General features: G+C 38.5%; 1 long non-coding RNA gene across 1 annotated transcript; it reads right to left on the bottom strand.

Moving 5' to 3' along the window:
• Window positions 1–242: 242 nt before the first annotated feature.
• Window positions 243–27,663, bottom strand: LOC124864600. Its single transcript, XR_007037325.1, has 4 exons — window positions 27,331–27,663; window positions 15,712–15,796; window positions 10,159–10,215; window positions 243–1,231 (listed from the first exon to the last, which is right to left on the bottom strand). It is a non-coding gene; the product is annotated as an uncharacterized LOC124864600 (long non-coding RNA).
• Between the last annotated feature and the right edge of the window lie 202 nt (window positions 27,664–27,865).

Here is a 27,865-nt window from a genome sequence, read left to right as displayed (position 1 = left end):
ATGAATCTAAAATATATGAATGTTAAATTTTCATCATGACATTATGGAAAATAATGAACTTTATCAAAATATGCTAATATTTTGAGAAGGACCTGTATATGCAGTTTTGTGCTACATTTAGGTTCAAACCTTTTTATTGGAAAATATTTGCACACACATCTTGGTAAAATTGTGATGAAGGATTTACGTGGTTCAGTTTGGCTCTATTGAGCCGTTAACACTCATAGGTTTTTGCCTCCGAGCCGAAAAAGGGCATAGCTTAGAAAGAGTTGTGCTAACTGGGAATGTTTAGGCTTCACTGGGTCGAGTAGAAACTCAGAGCTCCATTGTATAGACCAATGTTTTCTAAATGGTCTTTACTGAATGGAAAAAGGTTGAACTGCAGGAGTGTGTTGTTAGTTCAGAGTGGACATGGCTCTTGCTGCCAGGTGTTGTCTCCACAGCAGCTGAGCCGCCACATTGCCATGTTTCATCACCAGTGGAATGATATGAAGCCACTCACAGCCACTAAGGTGCAATTTGTTGCATTTGGACTATAACTGTCAGGAAGAGATATACAGTACCCTCACTTAAATTGTAGCCCATAATCTGCCCCTCTCCCAGTATTATCCTAATTGAACCCATGGGCGGCCAACGCCATCAAAAGCTGAGCTCATCTGCAAATTAATAAAACATGGGCCCTCACCAGCCCTATGTCTGGCATACAGCTTGGAGCTACTCAGACACACTTAAAGGGAAGAGAGTTTGTGAATGTTATGGAGGCACAATAAAATCGTTTTATTTTGTTTTCAGCACTGATGGCTCCCACAGTCTTACATGTATTCCCAGTGAGCTCTTTCCTTTCTTCTTGGTTCCTGGGCGTAATGGAAAATGTTTATTAAAGCCATCAAACACCATTTACCAAAACAGGCTTCTGCAGTTCCTTCTAATGCATTGTTGTTAGGTCAGCGGTCGTAATGATTTGAGTTGCAGATTCCCACCAATTCAACAGATGATCAGCCACCAGAATGTTTGTTTTTCTTCCCCATTGCTGGTTAATGTGAGACCATATCTTCCTTAGTCAGGACTGAGACATACTGGCACCATTAACAAGTGCCACATCAGCACTAGTACAGGGGGGCGGATGTTGGCTTTGTGTTAATGTTGACGCCCTGCTAGATGTGGAAGACGATAGAAGATGTGGTCATCATAATGAGATCTGGGCCTTAATAACAACACATCCCGCAGGACGCTGAAAAAAGAATCCAAAGGTTATTAAAGGCATATATCACATCTGTTGAGCAAGCAGGCATTCACTCAACATCCCTACCTTCTTTTTTTGTCAATGGTGATGACTACTCTGAATGTGGAACCAAAGCCACAGTGACCAAGCACTTAATTTCAGCATCAGGTTACAACCTCACAAACTTCAATGCATTTTATGTGACACCAACAGAGAATATTGCCTATTTGTAAAGTAGAAACAAAATGATAAATTATATTCCTTTTTTCTTTTACAAATAAAATATGAGAAGCTTCACACATCTTCTTGACATTTCTGATTTTTTTTTTTTGCAAAATCACTCAAGATCAGTCATATTGTATGGAGAGTGTTGATAATTTTGGAGTCTTCCAACAGATTCCCAGTGAAACCCAGATCTAGATTTCAACTGGGTCATTCTACCACATGAATATGCTTTTATGTAAGCCATTCTATTGTAGCCATTCTATTGTGTGTTTAAAGCAGAAGTCTTTCTGAAAGGTGACACTCTGATCTAGTGCTTACTTTTTTGCACTGAAAAATAGGATTTCTTCCAGTATTTTTCTGTATTTAGCTCCAACCATCTTCCAATCAAATCTGATCACTTCCCCTGTCCCTGCTGAAGGATTTCCTACAGCATGATGCTGCCACCATCATGTTTCAAGGTGGGCATAGCGGGTTCAGAGTTGATGTAGTGTATTAGTTTTCCACGCACATGGACTAAAGGGTTTAAATTTGGTGTTGCTTTACCAGAGCAACTTCTTCCACTTGTTTGCTGAGTTCCATTCATGGCTTGTGGTAAACATGACTTCTTAGGGTTTTCGTCCCGCAATATCTTTTCCTTGCCACTTTTCCTTTATGCCAGATTTGTGGAGTGCATGATTAATAATTGTCATTTCCATTGATTTTTCCACCTGAGCTGTGGATCTCTGCAAATCCTCCAAATTTAAATTAACTATATTTTCCAATATGTACAAATAAAAAAACAGCTACTTAATAAAATAAGTAAATAAATATTAGTCCTTACAATGTGGACCTGGAATTGACCAGCCTGATAGCAGCGGGGATAAAGGATTTATTTCAGTCTATTTGTCTTACAATATGGCATTTTGTATCTCCGTCCTGATGGTAAAAAGGATAATTCTGCCCACAGAGGGTGACTAGGATTAGCAAAAATTATCCTAGCTTTCTTTAAGGACCTGGAAATATGACGGTCACTCAAATTATTAAGAAATGTGCAATCATTTCAGAATTATTGTTGAACAGTGTTTTTTGATATAACCTAACTGAGCTTCAAACGTCTCCATAACTTTGCAATAGACCTGTGTGGTTTCTTTCTTGGGCTTTATGAAACTCTTTGTTCACCATGTCATGAAGCGACATCTTTGGTTTTGTTGTGGTCTTGTGTTTTCTATTAGTTTGGAATTTCTCTAAGTTCTTTTAGTAGTTCATTTTCTATTATTTGTTATGATTTTCTTATGACTATTACAGGGGTTGGACAATGAAACTGAAACACCTTAGAGTGGGAGGTTTCATGGCTAAATTGGACCAGCCTGGTAGCCAGTCTTCATTGATTGCACGTTGCACCAGTAAGAGCAGAGAGTGAAGGTTCAATTAGTAGGGTAAGAGCACAGTTTTGCTCAAAATATTGAAGTGCACACAACATTATGGGTGAGCTCAAAAGAGGATAAATTGTTGGTGCACGTTTTGCTGGCGCATCTGTGACCAAGACAGCCAGTCTTTGTGATGTATCAAGAGCCACGGTATCCAGGGTAATGTCAGCATACCACCAAGAAGGTCGAACCACATCCAACAGGATTAACTGTGGACGCAAGAGGAAGCTGTCTGAAAGGGATGTTCGGGTGCTAACCCGGATTGTATCCAAAAACATAAAACCACGGCTGCCCAAATCACGGCAGAATTAAATGTGCACCTCAACTCTCCTGTTTCCACCAGAACTGTCCGTCGGGAGCTCCACAGGGTCAATATACACGGCCGGGCTGCTATAGCCAAACCTTTGGTCACTCGTGCCAATGCCAAACGTCGGTTTCAATGGTGCAAGGAGCGCAAATCTTGGGCTGTGGACAATGTGAAACATGTATTGTTCTCTGATGAGTCCACCTTTACTGTTTTCCCCACATCCGAGAGAGTTACGGTGTGGAGAAGCCCCATAGAAGCGTACCAACCAGACTGTTGCATCCCCAGAGTGAAGCATGGGGGTGGATCAGTGATGGTTTGGGCTGCCATATCATGGCATTCCCTTGGCCCAATACTTGTGCTAGATGGGCGCGTCACTGCCAAGGACTACCAAACCATTCTTGAGGACTATGTGCATCCAATGGTTCAAACATTGTATCCTGAAGGCGGTGCCATGTATCAGGATGACAATGCATCAATACATACAGCAAGACTGGTGAAAGATTGGTTTGATGAACATGAAAGTGAAGTTGAACATCTCCCATGGCCTGCACAGTCACCAGATCTAAACATTATTGAGTCACTTTGGGGTGTTTTGGAGGAGCAAGTCAGGAAACGTTTTCCTCCACCAGTATCATGTAGTGACCTGGCCACTATCCTGCAAGAAGAATGGCTTAAAATCCCTCTGACCACTGTGCAGGACTTGTATATGTTCCCAAGACGAATTGACGCTGTATTGGCCACAAAGGAGGCCCTACACCATACTAATAAATTATTGTGGTCTAATTATTGTTCCATCGTCGGCGCCATCTTGGTTGGACGAAAACCAAGATGGCGCCAACGATGGCAGCCTCGGAGCTTCGCTCTCTCTTTGCTTTTGTATTTTGTGTGATTTTATGTTTTTCGAGCCACAGTACTGTGGTCTCATTCAGTAGAGAGGAACTTCTCAACATCAGAGAGTCCTTTCTTGGGATTTTTTCACCATCTTTCATTGATCCGAGGTTCACTGAGCTCCTGGCAAGCGGAGCTGCGGCACTATACGGGATACTGCGCCGAAAGCATCGGAGGGGAAACCGTGCTGGCGCGCTGGTAAAGCTCCGCAAACGAGAACTTCGCACACCACTGCCTTCAATCCACCTGGCAAATGTCCGCTCTCTAAGCAACAAGATGGACGAGCTGCTTCTTCTCACCAGTAAAAACACGGACCTCCGCGGATCAGCGGTTCTCTGCTTCACCGAGACATGGTTGAAGGAAAACATCCCGGACCGCACACTGCTGTTGCCGGACTTCCAGCTGTACAGAGCTGATCGCAGCGCGGAGCTATCAGGGAAGAGGCGAGGAGGCGGAATCTGCTTTTATATAAATGAAGGTTGGTGCAGAGACGTAAAAGTGCTGGGGAAAACATGTAGTCCGGATCTGGAGTCATTTTCCATAATCTGTAAACCGTTTTATTCACCGAGAGAGTTTTCCTCGTTTATAATAATCGGCTCATTTTTCCACCGCATGGCTGCACTTCTGCCGTGGAAAAACATCTTGCTGAGCTGATTACAGACGTGGAGAAAAAATACACGGACTCTTTCATCATAATACAGGGAGATTTAAACAAACAAGCAAACCTCTCCCATGAACTCCCCAAATACAGACAGCATATTAAGTGTCCCACCAGAGACAAAAACACACTGGACCATTGTTACACAGCTTTAAAGGAATCATATCATGCTGTTACCAGTGCTGCTCTGGGTTTTTCGGATCATTATCTAATCCACCTCATCCCAACCTACAGACAAAGACTAAGAGCTTCCAAACCCAAGGTTCACACTGTTAAGAAGTGGACTGAGGAATCAAAGCAGATGCTACAGGCCTGCTTTGAATACACAGACTGGACTGTTTTGAAACCTCAGCCACTGACCTAAACCAACTAACTGATGTGGTGACATCATACATCAGTTTCTGTGAGGACATGTGTGTGCAGACCAAGACCTTCTGCACCTTTGGGAATAACAAGCCATGGTTTACTCCACACCTCAGGAATCTGCGCAGGGAAAAGGAAGAAGCTCACAGCAGTGGAGATTGGGCGCAGTACAGGCAGGCTAGGAACAGACTAACAAAGGAGATCAAAGCAGCCAAGAGAAGCTATAGTGAGAAGCTTAAGAACAGCATTTCTACTGGTGACACTTCGGCTGTATGGACCGGTCTGAGAAACCTGACTGCCTATAGGAGCCCCCCCCACCCATCCTGAACAGAGTCGTCTCCTGGCCAACCGTCTGAATGGCTTCTACTGCAGACATGACAGGAAGCCATGCACACCTCAAACCATCTCCTCCACATCCCATTCAGGCCTGTAGCACTGACGTCTGTGGTCATGAAATCCTTTGAGCGGCTGGTGTTGAAGCACCTGAAAGACATCACAGGCCCCCTGCTGGACCCCCTGCAGTTTGCTTACCGAGCAAACAGGTCGGCAGATGATGCTGTCAACTTAGGTCTACACTTCATCCTGCAACACCTCGACCATCCAGGAACGTACGCCAGGATCCTGTTTGTAGACTTCAGCTCAGCCTTCAACACCATCATACCTGACATCCTCCACCAGAAGCTCACGCAGCTCAACGTCCCAGCCTCCACCTGTCAGTGGATCAACAGCTTCCTGACGGACCGACAGCAGCAGGTGAGACTGGGGAGCATCTTCTCCCGATCCAGATCAATAAATACTGGTGCCCCCCAGGGATGTGTTCTATCTCCACTCCTCTTCTCCCTGTACACAAATGACTGCACCTCAGCGGACCCGTCCATGAAACTCCTGAAGTTTGCACTGTCATTGGACTGATCCAGGACGGTGATGAGTCTGCATACAGACAGCAGGTGGATCGGCTGGTACACTGGTGCGGTCAGAACTACCTTGAACTCAATCCACTCAAGACCGTGGAAATGGTGGTGGACTTTCGGAGAACTCCACCCCCATACACCCCCCTCACCATCCTCAACAACACTGTATCGGCCGTGGACCACTTCAGGTTCTTAGGAACCACCATCTCTGAGGACCTGAGATGGTCTTCACACATAGACACTGTTCGAAAGAAGGCCCAGCAGAGACTGTACTTCCTGAGGCAACTCAAGAAGTTCAACCTTCCACAGGAGCTGCTGGTCATCTTCTACACTGCCATCATTCAATCTGTCCTGTCTTCATCCATCTCAGTGTGGTTTGGCTCATCCACAAAACAGGACAGGTCCAGACTGCAATGAATAATCAGGACTGCAGAGAGAATAATCAGGGCTGACCTTCCCTCCATCCAGGACTTATACAGGTCTAGAGTCAGGAAAAGAGCTGCTAAAATCTCTGCAGACCCCACACACCCTGCACATAAACTGTTCAGAGCTTTACCTTCAGGTCGCCGTTACAGAGCACTGTTTACTAAAACCAGCCGCCTCAAAGACAGTTTCTTTCCCCAGGCTGTTTCTCTGTTGAACATTCAATAGAGTACAAAACAACAGCATACAGATGTTGCAAATGCACCTTTTTATTTATATATGTGTATATTGTACATTGTAAATATGTATATTCTGTAATACAAAAACAAAACCAAAGACCAAAGTGTACTGGAGTCAAATTCCTTGTTTGTATGTACGAACTTGGCAATAAAGCTGATTCTGATTCTGAAAACCAGGTGTTTCAGTTTCATTGTCCAACCCCTGTATATTCGTTGTATGCTAGTTCCCTTGTCTTTCTTGTAGTTTCTAGTTTAGTTTTCCTTTTAGTATATCTGTGTTTATTTATGTTTAAATATTTGTTCACCTACACTCTTTGTTTACTAGTTTATTTTCTCTGTTCCCGTCCTGGTTCCCTTTCTGTGGTTTAGGTTTTGTTTATTTTCGGTTAGAGTTTTTTATGGGTTCTTTGTTAATTATTATGTTTTGATGTTTCTTCTATTCCCTCTGGTTTCTTGGTTTACTTTAGTTAATGATTATTCTAGGTTCTTATGTCTCTTTTGTTTTATTATCTTCATCCATAGTTTTGTTTCCTTGATCTTTGTTATTTATAGTTTTGTTTTTGTAGTCAGGTTCTTTTGGTTATGTTATTGTCTAGCTTCCTTCACGTTTTCCCCTCTGGATTTATGTTATGGTTTAGCTCTCATGTTTCATTTTGTTTCTAGCCTTGTCACCTTAGCAACTAATCCCTCAGTTCTCTACAACCTGATCTACACCTGAATTCCATCTCCCCTGTTTTCCTATCTCTCATTCTCATTGGTCCATACTCCACTTCCCTCTGTTCATAAGCCCTCTGTTCTTGTTTGTTCCTCGCTGGTTCCTTCCGTTCGAATCCCTGTTCATATCTCCGTTGTTGTGACTATGAATCTTAAAATATTATTTATAGTGGGTTGTGGGGTAGCTGGTGCCTATCTCCAGCAGTCAATGGGCGAGAGGCGGTGTATACCCTGGACAGGTCGCCAGTCCATCACAGGGCAACACACAAACAACCATGCACACACTCATTCATACACCTAAGGGCAATTTAGAGTTACCAATTAACCTAACAGGCATGTCTTTGGACTGTGGGAGGAAGCCGGAGTACCCGGTGAGAACTCACGCATGCATGGGGAGAACATGCAAACTCCATGCAGAAAGACCCCCGGCTGGGAATCGAACCCAGGACCTTCTTGCTGCAAGGCAACAGTACTACCAACTGTGCCATCATGCAGCACAATATTATTTAATATTTTATATTAATATTTTATCAAAAATAATATTACGGTCTGTTAAGGGTTGTCCTGTGAATACCAGCCCAGTAAGGCGGTGGTATCAGGACAAAATAGAAAGGTGTGAGCCAAGCTCTGACATTATTGAACAGCCAAACTCTGCACACACATGGAATGAATTCACACAATTTCTTAAAATACAAGAATGTATTAACAAAAATAAGTCAACTCAAAGTCAAACATATTTCAATCAACAAACTCTTTACTATGCTAAAACAATCCAACTAAACTACTAAGCAGAATTAAAGGATAACGAAGACTAATGGGATATGTACAATATAAACAAGTTGATTAAAGATGATTGAAAACCATGACCAAAAGAGTGATGCAACATTGCCATGCAATGTTATGTATGTTTGAGAACCAAGGATTATCTTGAAAAATCTGGAAATGAAGTTAAGTTAGTCTTGGAACCAACTTAGGCAATATTCAGCATACCTTTAGACAACCATTCACAATGCAAGATCAGATAAAATATTTTAATAAAATAATGTTTTAAAGAATGATCTGCTGAATAAAACCAACCTTCTGGATGACTAATTCTCAATGGTGTCTCATTAGCTGCCTTTATTTATTAAAATATTTAAAGAAATATTATTAAGGAAATGGTCAAATATTTAAGGAAGTATTTTGGAAAAGAACCAAAGCTTTCTGGAGAAATGGGCCTAAGTATGCAAGCATGTGTTCTTAGCTGTTAGCAGTTAAATCTAACAAAAGAAGCAGATAGCTTAGCACCAGAATCAAACACACACCTTTAAAATACCGTTAATAAAAGGGTTAAAATGCATAAGCGCAGACGGCGCGTTATGATCAATCTTCTGTGTTTAAAATCACCCTTTAAATAAAGTTTGTCTCAACTTTAAAAACACACAAACAGAATACAAAACTGAGCACGTGTGCTGCAGATAGCCTGCTAGCACTAAGATAGCAGAGTTTCACACAAACAAAACCAAACTTCAGAAAATGAAAACGTTCAGATCATTTCACCCTAAATCTCTTTGCCCAAACCCTAACCTCGTTCGAAACGTGTTGAGGAGGAGTTGTCCAGGCGACGACGACGTTTGAAGAAAGCTCTGTGAAGAAAGGGTTAGCTTCAGCTAACATCCGGAGCAGTGACTGGAGGGCCGCACTGTTGGCTGACCAAACTGCATGTTACCACAGTGATGCGGCTCCTGTTGTCGTCCTTTCAGACCGGGAAAAACCGCTCCACTCGGCTTCGTAGAGACAACGTCCCTACTGGGGACTTCTCTGGAGCACAGTTTGCATCTGCAGGCCTCAGAGACAAGGTATGGCAATGCTTATACCTTAATTTCCCCATTTTATGAATGAATACCGGGTACACAGACAGTAATTCATCCGTACTTTACTTAGTGCATATGATGGATAATCGTATGACACCCCTGGATCCAGTTTGAAGAGTTTATGTCAGTTTGCCAGCAAAGAGACATTAGCGCGCTGTCTCCCCGGCCAGCCTCGCACAGAGTCCGGGTGGTAGAGATTGGACCATTGGAAAGGTGGGGGTTTTATACGGCCAATGGCATCACGGGCTATTACCCCGTTTCCTGGCTGTAGTTGTGCTGGAAGTCAGTTAAATGTAATTTATTTTGAAAGTTCCACAAAGGTTTGTACTGCATCTTTCTTGTTGTTTCCATGGCTGTGGGTCCCAACACCGTTCACCTACCTTCGTCTATGTACTTTGCCTACTATGTTCCTGCTGTATCAAGTTTGTAAGTTTTTGGATTTCTTGTATCTGCAGTGATTTTGCTACGTTGGAGAACCTTTGGATTATTCTTTAAATAAAGTAAGAAGACTCCTTTAAACATGCTGCTGCCTAGCTCTTGTCTGTGCTTTGGTCACTCTAAACCTCAGAACCCGACACACCACTGTTTTCCAGCAAACCTCTGCTGAGATTAAATTACACGAGGGACTATACCTAGTAATCCGAGTACAGTTGATTTAGGGGTAAATCAACTGTAGTGGCTAAGTACAAATGCAAGCCATAATTTTCAGGTTTTTAATTTGTAAATATGTAGAAAGCCACACATCACTTTCCTGCTACTTCATAATTATGCCCTACTTTGATTGGTCTATAAAATATCAATAAAATACAGATATGTGAATGCATCATGATAAAATTTGAAAACGTTCAAGGGGTATAGTTACTGTATATAGAGTTCAAACCAGACGTTTAAACCGTGTGACCTCCCACTCTTTTTCCAAAAGGTAGGCCAAGTCCAAACAGACACCAACCTCTGCAGGAAGTCAGAAGTCCTCCAACACCAACTCAATGTTTCACACCAGATTCAGCTGGAATGGAAAAAAAAAAGTACTTTGATATAAGGAATGGCTTAAGTGTTGGAAGGCCAAGACATCTTGATGAGCATCAAGACATACTGTGAACAATCACCAAAATTCAGAGAAAAAGCTGACATCACATAGATTGGATGTGGACTCACTAATATATGGACACAATAGAAAAAAAACAAATCAATATCCAAAGAAATCACAGGGTAATCCTTGGATGGGGTATTGCTGGAGCATGCACACAATTGTTGAACACTTTGAAACCATGGTGAGTGATGGTGCATACTTGTCTGTGCTGGAGCACTTACAAAGTGGAAAGTGAAATATGAGCAGAAATGAAATCACATGGGTTCCCATGGATGGCAAGTATAAGGAGCTTAGTCAAATAATCAACAAATAGATAATTACAAAGACATCTGTCATCTGTTGTCAGATGTGTAGAATAAAGCAAAACAGTAAAATTATTTGCAAATGCTAATTAAATTTTACTAAAAAAGTGAACTTTAAAAAACGATAGACCAAGCCCAGCAGAATACTTCAAAAAGATCGTGATTTGTGAGTTTTGTGAACAAAAGCGCAACTAAACAATGTGGCCAAAGACTTACTGGCATTTCTATTTTTACTTTTTTTTATTTTTTACAAATATCCTCCACAAATGTGAAATCATATAATTTTTTTAAACATCTTTTTGCCAGTTTTAGCATCTTTAGTCAAATGTGCACAAAGAAGTTTGCGGCAACTATATTAAAATATTCCCTGCTGCTTTGTGCTTGAATGATTTACCTCTCTGAATGGGTTTGGTCGTCACAAAGATGACTGCTCGTTTTGATCCCCCGAAAAATACATTTCACCGCGTTTACCTACCTTCAGAATCTTTTGTAAGGTCATACATAATTCTTAACACCAAATGTGACTTTTAGACATAGGAGGAAAGCTGGACAGGGTGCCAAAAAGAATCGTCACACAGATTTAATTCATCTAGTGTGGTCTTTGCATCATTTAGGAGCCATTTGAACTGTTTTCCCTGTCATGATTTACGAATTCTGCATTCCTCTTGAAACATATCATACATCTCTTTAAAAGCCTTGTGTTCCGCAATGGGTGATTATTTTGACTTTTATTAATGGATTAGAAATTTATTAATTTAAAGAGTAAAATATGGAGCTGCTCTAGGCAGCCTTGTTGAAATTTGCTGTGTTGACTAACATTTTCTAAACGCAAGTCAGTCAATGTCATTGTCACTGACCGTATAAGTGGGGCCAAAAGGACATTAAGTGGTGGATTTATGGCCCCTATATATCTGAGTGCTAAAACCTCGAGAAGTCCCTCCTGGCGCTGTAAGGTTTTGCTTTCTCTGCCTCGCTCTGTTGGGTTTTTTCCCCGTTTCTTCAGAGTGCCTACATTTTCCCTTTCCTTTATTTTCATTGGCCTTTAAAGAGCACCGTGCACTGTTCAATGTACTCATTCAATACTGAACTTTTCAACACGGACACATTAGAACACAGAGGCATGTACACACAGAGAGAAAGAAAGGCAGCGGTGGACATGCAGAGACCAGACCTAGACTCTGCTGCTCTGGGCCACAGGACGCTGGAAGCCCAGCAAGTTGCAGACATGTACCAGGCCCCCCCTCCATCTGTGCTATTTATTGAAGCAGGGCATTAATTGATCGCTTTGGTTTTTTTTTTTTCCCTTTTGTGAAGTGGGTTTAGGCATGGCTTTATGGAGGTTGGGGAAATCTATTGAGACCATCCTCTTTGACTGGAGCACAGCAGTAAAGCAATCACTGTCTCCACCTTTATCGGTCAAAATTGTGCTTGTCTGTTTTAATCAGTTATTTCCTGGGTTTTCATGCCATTATATTTTTTTATGTCTGATCCTTTATGCGCTTATTTAATTGGATCTAGTTTATTCCTTTTTTACATTTTCTGGTTATCTTAGACAGTTTCCATTAAATTACAAACTATAGCAAGTTTCTCACAGAATTATTCTCCATAAATCCAGATAAAAAATATTTACACAGCATTCAATTTTTGATTGTTGATTATCAACAACTGTTCTCTCTTCTGGGAAATCTCCTTTCCACCTAAGCTTCATCCCATTAATTAAACAATCAGCAAAAGTGTTCCTACCTCTTCAGTTTTCCAAACTTTGTCGCATTACACACTTCTATGTATTTGTGTGGGATTTTAGGTGATTGACCAAAACAGAGAAGTGGAGGAAAAGTTAAAACTCGCATCCTACCAGCAAATGGCCTTTATACTAAACTGACTTCGGGGGGCAAGGAGGAAATGAATCAGAGAAGCAGCCAAGAGGCCCATGGAAACTCAGGAGGAGCTACAGAGATTCACAGCTGAAGATGGAAAATCTGTTAGATCAGCTATTAGCCATGCACTCCACAATTCTGCCCGTTATGTAAGATTGGTGAGAAAACAGGGTGGTGGCAGTATCATTGGCAGTTTCCATACTTTTCATCAGCTACAGGGAAACTGGTAAAAGGTTATGGCAAAATGGATGGGACTAAACACAGGAAAATCTTGGAGAAAAACAGGGGGGTCTGAATTCAAATACAAAACTAGAAAACCATGTATTCATTTTTGTCCAATTTACAATTATGCACTACTTTTGGTTGGTCTATAACATAACCCCCACCCCTCCAAAAAAACAAGTTAAGTGGAAATGTCCATAGGGTGAGAATACTTTAATCTCTTTTCTTAGTGAATACATAGAAAGAAGTTTGTTATTAGTTTATATTGTTTATGTGTACAATTTTATTTATTTGCAGAAATGTTAAAACCTTCAGGAGGGTGTAAACCTTATTCTTTCAATAATCTGTAAAGAAAAATGCAAATAGAAAAGTATGCTCTTGTATTTTAGACCTACCTTGTGTGAATGATGAATGGAAGCTGTTGTGCTATGCAGCTCCAGTTTATGTTTTGCATTTTAATTGGATTAAACTGTGACAAGATCATGAAAGTTTATGTACACACTTGAAGCAATGTTCCACTAATTAAACCTTTAGCAGATTTTCCCCTTATAAAACAGCCAGCGTGAACAGTGGAGCTATCAGGATCTTCTATAACTCCACTGTGTGAGGCTCAAATCATAAAAAAACCAACAGGAACCTTACTCAGTTTGACACAGATTTCAGCTCTGGCTTCATTCTTCCTTTTTTCTTTCAAACACACACACACACACACACACACACACACACACACACACACACACACATTAACAAACACAGATAGAGCAACAGCTCACGCAGATGGTTTTGTATCTACATCTGGCAACAGCTGGGATTTGAGAGCACATCTGTTCCATTGTAGGTGGAAACAGAGTGGGTTGTTGCTACTATAATATTGACCTTCTTGTACATATTTTCACTTAAATCTATGTTGGGACAGCAGCATTTTTACATTCCTGATGTTTTAACAGCCCATCATGTGATTTTCAAGGAGGAAATATTTTCAGAAATCTTGTAATATATACTCTAATACATTTCTTTTTTTTTAACTCTTTTATTGTTATCAGCTGTGTATTTTCTGATACTTTTACATTTAATTTTTACAACCATGCATGCTTTTGATATGCTTGGATACTGAATCGCACCATGTACAGGTCCATGTCAATAAATTAGAAAACCACGGATAAGTTCATTTATTTAATTTTTCTAATTAAAAAAAAAAATTACTTTTATCTTATTTTATTTAATTATTACACAGAGCTATATATTTTATGAGTTTTTTTTTTTTTTTTTACCTAAATTTAGTTTCCTAATAAAATAGAATAATACAAAATTCACTTAAAAAAGGATTCAAAATGCACAATTGTTATTTTGTGAGCTACACAAATACAAGGAAGAGGTCTTATTTGTACAGCAGTTGTTGCTGACACCATTCACAAGGAGGGTAAAGCTCAAATGATAAATGCTAATGAAGTTAACGGTTCACAAATACCAAGCATATTAATGGAAAGTAAGGTGGAAGGAAAAAAAAACTGTGATAGATGTTTTCACAGTCAGTAATAATTTGGGTGTTGTGTCATGTGCTGGTGCTTTGCTTTGTCAAATCCAAAGTAACTGCAGCTGTCTACCAGGACATGTTTGATCACTTCATGCTTCCCAATGCTGACAAGCTTTACGGAGATGCACATTTCACTTTCCAGCAGGACTTGGCACCTATCCACACTGTCAAAAGTACTAAACCAAGTTTAATGGTCATAGTCTCACTCTGGCCAGCATGGCTTGCCACGTTAAATATTATTGTACAAATAAAACACAGTTTGTGATATGATTTGTGTTTATTTAAATAATATATCTTTGATCATAAATAAATCTTTACTCATACATGCAAACACTGCCCAGTACCTATGGACATTTCAGCAATGAACTTTTTAAAATGCAATTTTTGTGCAATTTTAATTAAACTTTTCAATGTTATTCTAATATATTCAGATGTACCTGTTTATATACAAGTATGTGATCCAAGACAGGTCAGTGTCATTCCCAAAATAGACTCAAAATAACCCAAATAATTAAGCTCTCTCTCTCTACTTCTTCCTTCTGATGAGATACATGAGATCTATTTCCTTTCTCTTCCATCACCTTCTGCTTCTCTATGTCTTGCTTTTCACTTGCTCCATTTTGTGATCAATCTGATGTTCATTTTATCTAATGAGCTCATTAGGATGTCTTAAGCAATAGTGATGGATTATAATGGCTTTGAAATAATCCACTGATTCACTTCTGTAACAGGCCAGTAAAGTTTAGGCCCTCCACTGAACCTTGTCTCTTGTGATATGTCCTCTCTCGTGGGCAAAACATCTCTTTTCGTTTTATCCGGGTTTAAAGCTTTCTTTAGAACAGTGTCAAAATGCACAACTATTTCTTCACTCCTCTGCAGCATCTTTCTAACCTCCACACTACATTAAGTCATATTTTATACAATTACAGAGATGAATGTGTGAAACTGAATGTTAAGTTTAGGAATTCCCCCCTATCAAAACAAAGGAAATGTGTTACAGTTGGTCAGTCTGTTAAAAGTCTTAAATGTTTATGGCTCGCCTTTTTTTAACAGCCATGACTGATGGAGCCATGTGAGTTTAAAGCTGTGAAAGTCCCTGTTTGTAATGCAGGCGTGTTCATGGCTCCACTGGCTAAGAATATGATGCAGCTTTGCGTTTTCATTTGCATATCTAATTGCAGGTGCATGACAGCAATAGATAGTGTTAATTAAAAGAAATGTATACACTTTGCATCCACACAGATATTCCAGGGTCAGCATTAAAGCTTGAATATCTTCAACAGTCTTGGTGAATTGAATTGAGTTGAACTGAATAGTGGCGCACTATGCAGGTGGAGTTTTTATTCCAAATCCTGTCCATAATCTAATGGCCTTTGAAAGTCTGCCACTTCCTCCTGGCTGACAGGTTGTGCATTTGGACCTAATTGAATCAATTTACATCCTGCACAAATGGAAAGCATATGGAGGCCATACTCACCTGGTTCTGATCAGCTACCGAGTTGGGAGAAGCACACTCTTCAAAGTACGCCTTGTGCCAGCAGGGATACGCTACACAGTGCAGACTGAAAAGAAAAGGAAGAAAGGACACGTTTTGATATAAGAGTTGCCTCTAATTCGAGTTCCATTGTCCCCTCCGAAGCGTGGCTTGTCTCTGTGTTAAAAGACTGTGCTCTGTTACAGGTGCTCTGTTTAACCACAAGGGGAAGACTGGGAGTAATTTAGAATGAAGCCAGGTCTCTTCGAGTTTATCATTTCTTAGTTTCTGCTCTACTTAATGAGAGCATTTACACGTTCTGTTGTATTCCAGCCATGATTTAAGACTTAAATTTATCTTTGGGACATGTCTGAATTTGTGGTCCTTTTTTTTCTTCTTTTTTTTCTATTTGCTTCTGTATGAAAAACAATTAAATTTAAATCTTTGAACTTCCTATCTGTGGGAAGTTGCCAATAGCTGAGTTCACACTAAGCACAAATCTAGATTGCTGCTGTTTAAGGGAGTCTGTTAAAGTTAGAGTTGACATAATGTCCCAAATATAGTCAATGGTAGGCCATGACTCCAAATCATGGATCTGATTATGTGCAGTATAACTTAAAATTGGAGTTTTCAATAGCAACGAAGTGGAAGTATCAAATAACCAAATTCTGAACCAGTTATTTAAAGTGAACCTAAGCCCCAATTTAGCCACTACTACTGGTCTCAGTGCTGTTCCTGGCAATCCTGGAAAATTTATTTAAAATGTTAAAAGTGTGATTTCATATGAGCAATATAAGGACAGATGAAGAAGATGTTTATATTTATACATAGAAAGTAGCAACTTCGCAAAAAAGAGCGGTTGTCTTTCAATCATAACATTTATGGAGCTGTACCTTATTCTAGTTCTGCAATTCTATAATTTTATGACTATTCTGACATCCCATTTGATTGAATTAACAAGACAATTAAAATAATGTTTGATTCATGTTTTGCTGAACATGAGATGAATGATACCACTCAAAACTCAGTTCAAGTAAATACATACCAGTACATTTTAAACTAAACATACAGGAGTACATCTCTGAAGTCATTAAAAAATAAACACAAGTTTATTGCATTACATTCTGACAAGGAAATGTTAATTCATTTTCAAATTATTGTGATAATCAAGTTTTCTCATTTGTCCTTTAATGAAGTTTCAGTAATAAAAGTTTATACTATTAGATAAATGGTAGGTTTGGAAGCATATACTTCTCATCAGATGTTGAGTCTTAAAGGTCTGACTGTAAATCATTAAAATGTATGTGGTGAGATTCTGTTTCTGACTTATTTTCTGTAGTCCATTTTAAAACCTATTTTCTCACTGTTAAAAAGAAATCATAATGTGATACTTTATAAAATTCAAACAAAAATATTAAAAAAATGGTTAAAATTAAATAAACCAATTTCAGGGTAATATAAACATGAACATGGTCATATTCAACAAATGTTTATATTTTTGAAAAACTCATTTATTTTAGTAATTCAGTTCACTAAGTGAAACACATTATGTAGACTGATTACACACACACAGATGTTTTCCAGCCTTTATTTCTGTTATTATGGTGACTTTCCTCCTACAACAAATGAAAACAAGAAATGTAAGATCAGAATATTACATCAGACCAATAAAAATCATTTTAATACAGAAATGTCTCTGCTATGAAAAGCATATTTACCTGATTGAAGGTTGTTTTTTTCAAAGGTACTTTAGTGTAACAAACAAGCCTCATTGGAACACATATTCTAATTTATTGAATATGACTATTTAGTGGGGCTTTTAGAGAGTTAAAATGTTTTAGCTTTCTTTCAGGTCCAATGACATACAGAGATTACAAACTCATGTTTTCCTCATAATTAACTTATCACTCTTTTCTGTTAGTTGTTTTCTCTTAGTTTAGGTCTGAATGTAATTTAAATGCAAATTAATTTGCACATGATACCTGAATGCTATATCAAAAGGAATACACCATGTGAATGAAAGTCAGTTTAACTACCTAAAAGAGGATCACTTGAAAAGGGCGGTAAAGAAAGAGCTTAGAGAGGGCAGTGATACTGTAATCCTGTGGTGTTTTAGCCTAAGTGTGGCACATATTTGTCACTGTGCCCTTAAAAAACTGATTGAAAAATAGGATTATGTGGCATATATTTCCTATCACTGTCACGGTAAAACAAGCCCCACAAAACATATTCAGCCACACACTCTTTGTTACTCCTAATACACATTAACAACATAAAATACTTACACGAACAGTGGCCTTGAGACATTTTGAAACAGTATGGTCATACGCTGCAGGTGACTCGTAAAAGCACAAAGAAAAACATTTTCCATTGTGAAATGTGCGCGTCCTAAAGTAAGGGGCTCACCCAGAACCCCAATAATACAAGAAGGAGGAGGAAATACTAAAAGATTAAGTCAAACTGTCAGAAAATAAGTGAGAATATTCTTCGTCTTCTTGCTTTCAGTATTTTTTACCTTTTGTGTCATTAAAATATAAGGTTTTGTTGTTTTTTTATGTTATCTGTTCCATTAGGGCATTGGTAAATTGCCTGTTTAGGCAATAAAGTATCTTTGAATTGAATTGAATTAATAGCTACTTGCTAAATGAACGTGATCTATTACCTTTAACCGATGCTCCGCATCTAAATGTAATAGTCAGAAAATATATATTTAACATAAATTATTGTTCATTTGCATCACAGTGGCATACTTCTTTCAGTTTATTGTCTAACAGTTTTCTGTCTAAATACCCAGTCCTCTTTCTAGCTATAGCTATATTACACAGAAATTATGTCAAAAATGGGTATTTGGTCAACAAGTTCATGTATTACTTCATGACACGACTAGTTCTGGCATGTGGACGTTTACTTGAGTCCGTTTAGAAAATCTGCAAGCAGCCACTAGTCATTTTGACAGAAACATTTCATTCTCTTTAGTTTGTAATTTCATTGTAAAGCTTATAAAGCCACTGGGATTTATAATGAAAGCAGTTTCCAGTCTCCAAAGCAAAACTAGCATCGACTGCCAGCCGTAACCTCATATATACCACATAGATGTTTGACTCATGTTCATTTTTTATCTTTCTCCCGGCAGCACCATGCACCCTATTCATTTTAATTTTACCATTATTTCAATGTGGTATTCTGTCTTTGTAATGCTGTTGTAGTGTAATGAAGTTTTGCTGGCCAGTGTCTACATTGTGGGTAAAGCTGCGCTGTGATGGGTAACAGCACGTGGAAAGCAGTGTTTATGTGTCTGCATGAATATACAATCTGGTCTTTGTAAATGGCCTAAATTCATGTGTGTGTGGGTGTGTGTCTGCATGTGTGCAAAAGGAATGGGGGCAGTGAGTAACACCATGACCTTCATTGGGTTCCCCTCAGTCCATCCCCAGCCCCACTTATGCCACATCTGGTTTGACCATCTCCACCTCAAAACCCCTGCTAGCCAACCCCACCTGCACCTCATCAATCCTCGGTGTCATCATTGCCACATTTCTGGCTATTGCCATAGTAAGCCATGACACGAAGACGTGAAAATGATGAATAGACATTTTCCGGACAGGAAGCTGCCTGCAATGGTTGAAGAGTCACTCCACCCTCACTCATCTTTCCCATCTATTTGGCATTTTCTGTTTTTTTTCCACCCTGCGCTGCCTCTGTTGTCTACCATCCTTGCATGAACCAAATATGAGAACTTATGGTGAACTGAAAAAAATCTATTTTTTTAGGTTGGAGACTTTTCAATACCCTTAGCAAAACATTGTATAATGTATAGTTGTGAAATATTTTTCATTTGTTCTGACTAAGTCTTGCAATTAAAACTTGCAAACAAAATATACATCTCGAATAAAGTACATTTTAATACAGTAAAATGGTGCCTGTGATGTAGATGCTGTATGGGTTCCAGAATCAGTGTAAAGCACCCTGCTATGAGGTATCTGTCCTACACTCATGCAGAATCCCCAGATGTGATAAGAGTTTCCTACAATTGCTCATGACTAAAATATTTCTCCTAAACTTTGATCAGATATGTCTATTAGCTTCACAAATGGCTGTAACTTCTTCTGTCATATGATTTTTAATGTTTGTGGCAGGGGCATTTGTTAAAGGCCTCAGCCACATGTTTTCTCGAACAGAGCCTTCTCATAAAACCCCTCTATGGTCAGTCCTATGAACTTAAGCTTGCAGTGTCAGACCGAAGAATCCCTCCCTTGTTTCTTTTCTCCCTTCAGGCCAAAGTACATATTTAAGAGATTTAGGCCTTCTTTGTCAAAGCACTGAAACCGCTTTTTCTTCATACCCAAAATTCCAGTTCACCAGCTTCAGTACAATATCTTCAATATCTCTAGTTCAGACTGACAAAGGATTTCGGCAATGTTCGATGTTCGATCCCCTATGAGCAACAAAGAAGATGTGAATTTTAAAATGACACAAACATCAATGTAATTACTCAAAATCTAACTCATTAGTTTTTACATTTGAAGTCTTAATTTCTTATTGTGTCAGTTAATAATTGGAAAAATCCTCTTTCTGCAATTTTTTGGTGGACCTGGATTACAGCCATTCATTGTTACCGAGCAGCAGTAGAAGTCTTTCATGGGCCCAATAGGGCTCACTGCTCAGGGCACTATTCTGTAGTGGATGATATCTTTTATAATGTTAATTTGCATGTTTATTCAGTGCAGATTGAGTGTTTTCACAAAGTGTAAGCCATGGAAGAAAGAATGACTGTGCATTGTGGTTAGTTAATTAAGATGAAATTAATTATTAATTCACAGCTTTAAATTCTGTGCAAAACTAAAGGGTTATTTTAGTGCTTTTAAGGACTCTATGCTGCATTCGATCATCTCTGCTCAGAATATAAAATAATTAAACTGTTTAACTGAACTTGATCAAATACAAAAGAGATTCTTCAAACCCCAATTTGAGATTTGGACAACCTTATTTGTATTTGTAAAAACACAAAAAAAACATTTTCAATGTTTTTTTTTTTTTTTTGGCATTTTGAACGTAGATTGAGAGAAGCATAGAAACTAGGGTCAGAAGGAGCTCAGGGCACTTTCATACAAGAACCACCACTGTCGAGGACAGAAAGTATTAAATTATACATGTAAGGTATTAGGGAGATAATATGGACACACCAGTGGATAAAACAGATGTTACTATAGGTTCACACACACAAAACTCACATTTAATCCTTTATGATGCGTCTAGATTTTATAAGTATTTTAATTAAGAAAAGTGCAGGAGAAATCTACTCCATGGCACAGCTGAAACTCTAGGGGGGCCTGGAGCTAATTAAAAATATGTGCTGATCAAACAGCCTATCCTCATCCTACATGAATATCACCAAGCTTCTGCTGCTGCGAAGGACTGACCAGGCTCAGAACTTTTTGCTCTCAACCAACAGGATCCAGTGTTGCAGGGCTCCATCCAGGTCTCCACAGGCATGAGGCTCAGTTTGTTCCAATCAGCAGTGGGTGACAAAGGGACGATGCAGTGAAAGCAGGCCCCATAAGAGAAATCCTTTAGCTTACAATCAATTGTTTGTGAGAATATGTCACACACCCATTTGATCTCCAACAGAGATGGGTTTTTTTATCCTTCCACATAAGATAACTGGCTCAGCCCACTTTCCTCTCACACTTCCAGTGAGAATGTCACATTAAATTAGAATTACATGACAATTTAAAATGACAGTGAAGGCTGCTATTAATTACACTCTTCCTTTTGTTTCAGGCAATCCGGGCGAAGTTGCCAGACCCAGGAGTGCTCAGAACAGATCCTGTAAATGTAAACGGATGTGAAAGCTATCTATAATTTTTCTGAAATGTAATATTCTGGTAGAATCCTTCATCTCTGTCACACGTTTTCTCTCCACCCTTGGTAAAATCCATCCTCCCTCTATCATTAGGCATTTCTGTCCCTGGTGATTAATGATTCTAATGAGCATGTGCAGCCATTCACTCACCACTACACGTTATCCAATCCTCTCTCGTCTAGGCCATGTTTAATGTCCTCTAGAGAATGTATAGCATCCTTGTCATCCTCAGCCTAGAAAAATAGTTTTTTTGCACATCTTTTGTAGTAAATCATCAAACAAAATGTAAAGAATATGTTTCCATTTATGAACAAATTTGCCTTTTGTATGCAGGTAGATAATTTGAAGTTGCAATGTTTATCTCCAGTTCACCCAAGTAAAAGAGAATCATTGAAAAGCATATATCTTCATTTTTACAACTTTTCATTTTCTGTTCACTTTCAGCTGAGGACGCAGCTGAAAGCTACTGAAGACCGTTCATTGGAATCTCAAATTATAGTATCAGTGCTTAGCCTGTCTATAATGCAACACAGATGCAAATTTACAAAAAAAGTACTTTCAAACACAAAAAATGTTTGGCAGGATTCAGAAGTTGTTATTTCTGTTTCTGTTCTGACCAGCATTGTTACTTTGACATGCACAGGTATGCGCCAGTATAAATTCCTTCCAACAACTATGTCACTAGATTACTGGCCATGCAGGGGTTGCACAACTCATGCCTTATTCCACATAATCTGCTTGTGTTTTACTCATGAGGGTTCAACTACTCTACAGTAATGTAGGTCCTAAAACATTATTCCAGGGAAGATATCCATCATGCCACTCAAACTTTCTGACTCCATCTCCAGTTAGGTTTTTTCACAACATGTTTTTCTCTCTAAAAAGACAGTTTACTCTAATGCTGCACATGGAGTAAAAGAAAGTGGATTTAAAATACTGACATATAATCATACTGGTGCGCAATAAAAACATCACTCTTTCCTTGAGCTCAGACACAAAAAATAATACAATTGAAGAAGCTGCCTAAGTTGAACAAATGGCTCTTTTCACGATCTGTGAGCATCAGCAGATGTTTTGTACTGACAAAGGACACATAAGAAGTAAATGAAAAACAATGTAAAGTAAATTTTCTTACTTGATAAACCTTAGGCTAACAAACAACAGCTGCAGTTGCCTCTGTAGTTTTGCTGTTTATTCCCTGCTCCATCTATCTGTTCTAGCCCATCCATGTTCATCTGGCGATGATACACTAAGCAAAAACGCCCCTGAAATTAATTTTCTGTTAAAAATATGCAGCCATACATCAATTCAACATATTTTCTTTAAAAATGTGTCTTTTAAGCAAGAAAACAGTCCATGTCCTATCTACAACAATAGTACATTGGACACTGTGGGTCCAGATTACACATAATCAAATATATACTCATTTCCTGCTTTTAAGAGAGGCATGGCTGGAATGGCTTTTTGTTTCAAGAAGTGCTATTAAAATATATGCTTTTATTAAACAACTGAAAGGTCAATTATGATTTATTTATGCTTCATGCTCTTATTGTTTCTACGTTTTAAAGCTGTAATATACTTTCGTCCTTTAAAATTTAATTCAGTCATCTGTAACCTTCATTACTCTCTGTGTTTTGCTTTGTATTGCTTAGTTGGTTTAGATCAGAATCAAAGGTCTGTTTATTTTAATGATTTTAAAAGACTATATGTGAATGTGAAATTATCTTTTGGGCCTTTCTTGTCTTTTCTATCTGAGGAGCTACTGGTGTTATTGGAGCATATTTCTCTCGTTGAACTGAAAATATTTGCTATTCGGTTGTTTCTGTTTTACCACCATGTAGGGCTTGCTGTAAAAATGTGAACTTTTATCTGTGGCAGACATTGCAACTATAACAGGCAGGCAATGGGAATGATGAGTGCACAGTTGAAAATCCATAATAAAAATTAAAATAAAGGCTGCCATATCTGTTGGACTTCTGGGTATCAGCCAGTACTCTGAAATACGTCTCATCACTTTTATGTTGGAGCCGCAATTGGCCATTGGGATGTGAAATTAATATGACAGAGGAGCCATCTGCTAAAGAGGGAGCACAATGGCGACCAAGAAAACAGGTTTAGGTCTTACAGAGGACAATTTTAATTGGATGCGTCATTCGCAAAATAATATACATGTCACATAAACGGATTTGTTGTACTGATGACAGCTTTAGATTTATAGCAGCTTGCAACAAAGTAACAAGGAGGAACACACATAATGTAGTATGTGTTGCTAATTTTTTGTATTTTATCCATGAACCCCCTAAATTGGAAGGCACTGCAAGAATGCATTTTATTCAGATTATTCTGCTTGTTTTCAAAGTCAATGACATGTTAACTTGTCCTGACTTCAGTGCATGGTTAGCCTTTTAATTACTTCTCAACCAAGCTACACGTTAACAGAGCAACAGCTTGCCGTGCAGGAAGGCGTAAATAACTGAATCCAAATTGAACATTCTTCGGGAGGCTGCAATTCAGCAAGTTTTCAGCAAAGTTGGATTTTTGCACTGTTGTCACTACTTGGCTCTAATTTGATTTTCTGCCATTTAACAAGCTCCTCTTCGAGACCCAATTTTTTATTTCTCAAGTAAAGCAGCGATTAAGATTTTTTTATTTTTCAAATTGAACCTTTGATCATATTTTCAACAGAGATTTGTATCACTGTTACTTTTTTGTAGCATTTAATTTGTAAGACCTCTATCTGATACTGTGAGGACACGTGCAATATAGTTTCAAGGTGAAAAACCTTGTTTGGTTACCACACATGAAATTTCCTGATAATCTGTTTTTTTTTGCAAATACACCAATTTACATGCAAAACAATAATGTTGGGGAGATTCCAGGTATATAGCATGGTCTTCATTTGCACATTTAAGCCAAAACAATCATGTGGCATTGTTTTAGTTTTGGATAAGTCTGCAATACATTAATAAATCACCCCTTAAAATCATTCAGGCTGTTGTGCAAGAATTTAGGAACTTGTAAAATGGAAAATAAGATATCCAAGCAACTTATCTAGCATCCCATGGACACACCTGGGTCTTCTTACCAGGCCTGTTGCAGTGAGTCCCAAACTGATCTTCATCGCTGCTTCTCAATTCAACTATGTAATGCCTTTGCAATGCTTCTCTGACCTACAGCTGTGCAAGAAATCAATCACTGCACACAAAAAAACAATTGTCTGCTTAAAGCAAAAGGGCCTTTATGGTAACAACTTGCCGGAATGATGATCAGACTTGAAGACTGAAGGCTGACCTGATCTGTAAGCATTGGTAAATTGGTAGAACTCATCTCTTATATTAATAAGACTTTAAATGATCAGAAAAATAATGTTTTCATATGAAAGTGCTTCCTCCAATGTTAAAAGTATAGATTTTTGCATGGAAATTCCCATACAAAGACCACAGAGGTAAAATCTAATTAATACTGTGATAATTTAAGGAGTTAAAATAAACTATGCTTGGTTAATATAAAGAGCAACCTCAAATGCAGGAGATGAGATATTACAGCAGCTGGGCAAAAAATAATACAAATTCTATTACAAAGAAAAATGTCTGTTAAGTTGAATGTGTGTGTGTCTGTGTGTGACTGTGTGTGTAGGGTGTGATATGTCTTTCCATTGTGTTCATTGGCTGCAGTGACAATGCTTCCAATGATCTTTTGTTTCCAGTCACAGAACATATGATATGAATAAACAGATTGTCTTCTGGCACAGTACTTACACAGAAATGTGTTACAGATGCCATTTTTGTGAGAGGTTGCATTTAGGTAACAATCATCTAAAAATCAAATCTGCATATTTTTAAAATTCAAAAAAAAGTTATTTGTTTAAAGGGAAGGTAGATCCATGCAGGGCACAGCTTTAAATACATTGCCAGCCTTCAGTAGGCTTCTGGTTATACCATATGCCACTACAATTCAAGCAGTTATTGTGTAGGACCCCCCTCCTTCTCTCCCTCTGCACATACCCAAGAACTTACTTCCTCCCATCGAGCAGATTTAGATTATGCCAATACATAATAAATACAGCAACAAATCAAGAGTAAGTGTATCTTACATACATTTCTCCTTAATTTTATGTAATCTCCAAATATAGCTCTCTATAATGAATTACACCACTTTAACTCATGCATTATAACACACACACGAGCACAATCACACGGGTTGAAGGGTACCTGCTTTCTTTTTCAGAATTCATGTGGTTGGAGAATGTAACTCTATAAAAGCCGATTTATTCTGTTGAATAATAAATTGTAGAAATTATTTCATTTTACATTTAGATAGCTTCCTCATTTGTCATATTTATCTAAAATCTGTTAAAAGTGTTAGATTTAAATGATCAGTGATATATTTTCAAGAAAGACTCCCTCTGTGATCAAAGGTTACAGATAATCAACAGCTTTTATTATGCTCCAGTGGCCTATATGTTATTTAATGCTTGGAAATCAAGGACAATGAATTTGCCTATGCCTAAATATCCAACAGTCCCCTTTATCCATGGGTAGATGTGGGTGGGAGGCAGAGACTGTCCGTCATCAACGCTTTATTGATCAGGGACAATCCCTGTCATAAAACTGGTCTTTTTCTTAAGAAATCACTCACTCTGTATTAATTATCACTAAGTCTGCTGCATGTGGGTGTGCATGCAAGCGCACGCATCATTGTGTGCTCCTAAATGTGCAGCTAACCACCTCTTTGACTATTCTATACTAGATCCACTCACTTGACAAGAGCTCATAACCAGATGAAATTCCAGCACCTTCTAAATACAAGAAATACAACCAACATCTGAGAATATAGAGCAGATCTTGAGCATACTGAGCAGAAAAAAGTGAACAGCAAATCAATATTTGGGCTTTAGTATGAATAAAAAAACATTTTTTGTTTAAAGGCAAGATCCTATTTCCTCCATATGCCAAAAATTACATATTTATTTATTGTTTATTTTTGTGTTTTATATTTTTGTTGCTCTTTTATAGATAAATATTAAATATATTAATGCTGCATTTATTTTGTCACACATCAGTCTGTTCCAAAGTCTGCAACTAACCACCTCTTTGACTATCCTGCATTGCATTCATTTACTATATCTTTTCAGATTGTTTTAGCAAATAAGGCTAACCCAGATTTCACCCGTATACTGAAACCATATAATGATGAATTATATTTGTATTTTTTTGTCTTTATTTTGTGATTCAGTAGTATTTCAGAAAGATAAACAAAATGCAATAATGTAGCATTTATTTTTGACACACACATAAAAAAAAACTTAAAGTTTTATTGTTCTGTGATGTATTTGTTGAGATCAAACACTCTTAATGGCTAAAAAAAAACAAAAAAAACAATTAAAAATCTATTCTTTGTTGTACAATTATGCAGAGAAGTTAAATAAGTGAACAGTGTACATCAATTCGTTATTCTATGGTGTTAATCAAGTCATACAGTGTGAAAATGAATAAAAAGATTACATTTCAAAATAAGATAACAAAATTAAGTGACAAGTAATACGTTAGGCAGAATATATATATATACACACATTCTGTGTTTTTACGCATTGCCAACCTCCGGCATTTACTGTACGCCCCGATAGCAGCCAAACCGCGACTATTATTACAAACAGCATGCAACGCCATCATCCGATTAACTGCATGAGAAAAGAAGGCTGACTTTAAACAAATTACACTGGGTTTTATTTTCACCGCACCGACCAAACAACGACAAACCTCATGCAGTCCCATTTTTAACACGGTGAAAAGACTCCATGCAGATTTTCTCCATTAAAGCAGGGTGATCCACAGACGGAGCTGTTTTCTCTCTCCTATCGCTCTCACGTGAAGTCTCCTTTTGCCCTAAATTGTTTCGCTTCACTTCTTTTTTATCCTTTTTTCTTTTATGAACAGAGATAAAAGCGTTGCTGGTCCACCCTTAAACTTAAACTATAGCCTGGATTATTTTAAATATCCAATCTAAAATTCGCCCCCTATGCAGTATTCCCTTTGATTCACGCTTGACTCAAATGGCTTCAGGGCCAATGTGGGTCCGCCTATGGGGTGCCTTGAAACCGTCTCATTTTATCCCCTTTCAACATCTAACCCGGGACGCCTTGAAACCGTGGGGCCAGTTATTGCTTTTTTCCCCTCCCCGGACAGCCCAATGCGGACTGGCTAACAGCCAATCACAGTCTTGTTTACAACCTATGACTGACAATGCTCTGGCGCCATGCCAGCCAATCAGATCATCACATACAAAAGGGGGGAT

The sequence above is a fragment of the Girardinichthys multiradiatus genome, chromosome Y (genome assembly GCF_021462225.1).
Source record: "Girardinichthys multiradiatus isolate DD_20200921_A chromosome Y, DD_fGirMul_XY1, whole genome shotgun sequence".
In the NCBI taxonomy this organism is placed as follows: domain Eukaryota; kingdom Metazoa; phylum Chordata; class Actinopteri; order Cyprinodontiformes; family Goodeidae; genus Girardinichthys; species Girardinichthys multiradiatus.
The sequence above is the reverse complement of the archived record's forward strand: the minus strand, read 5'-3'. Positions and strand labels throughout refer to the sequence as shown.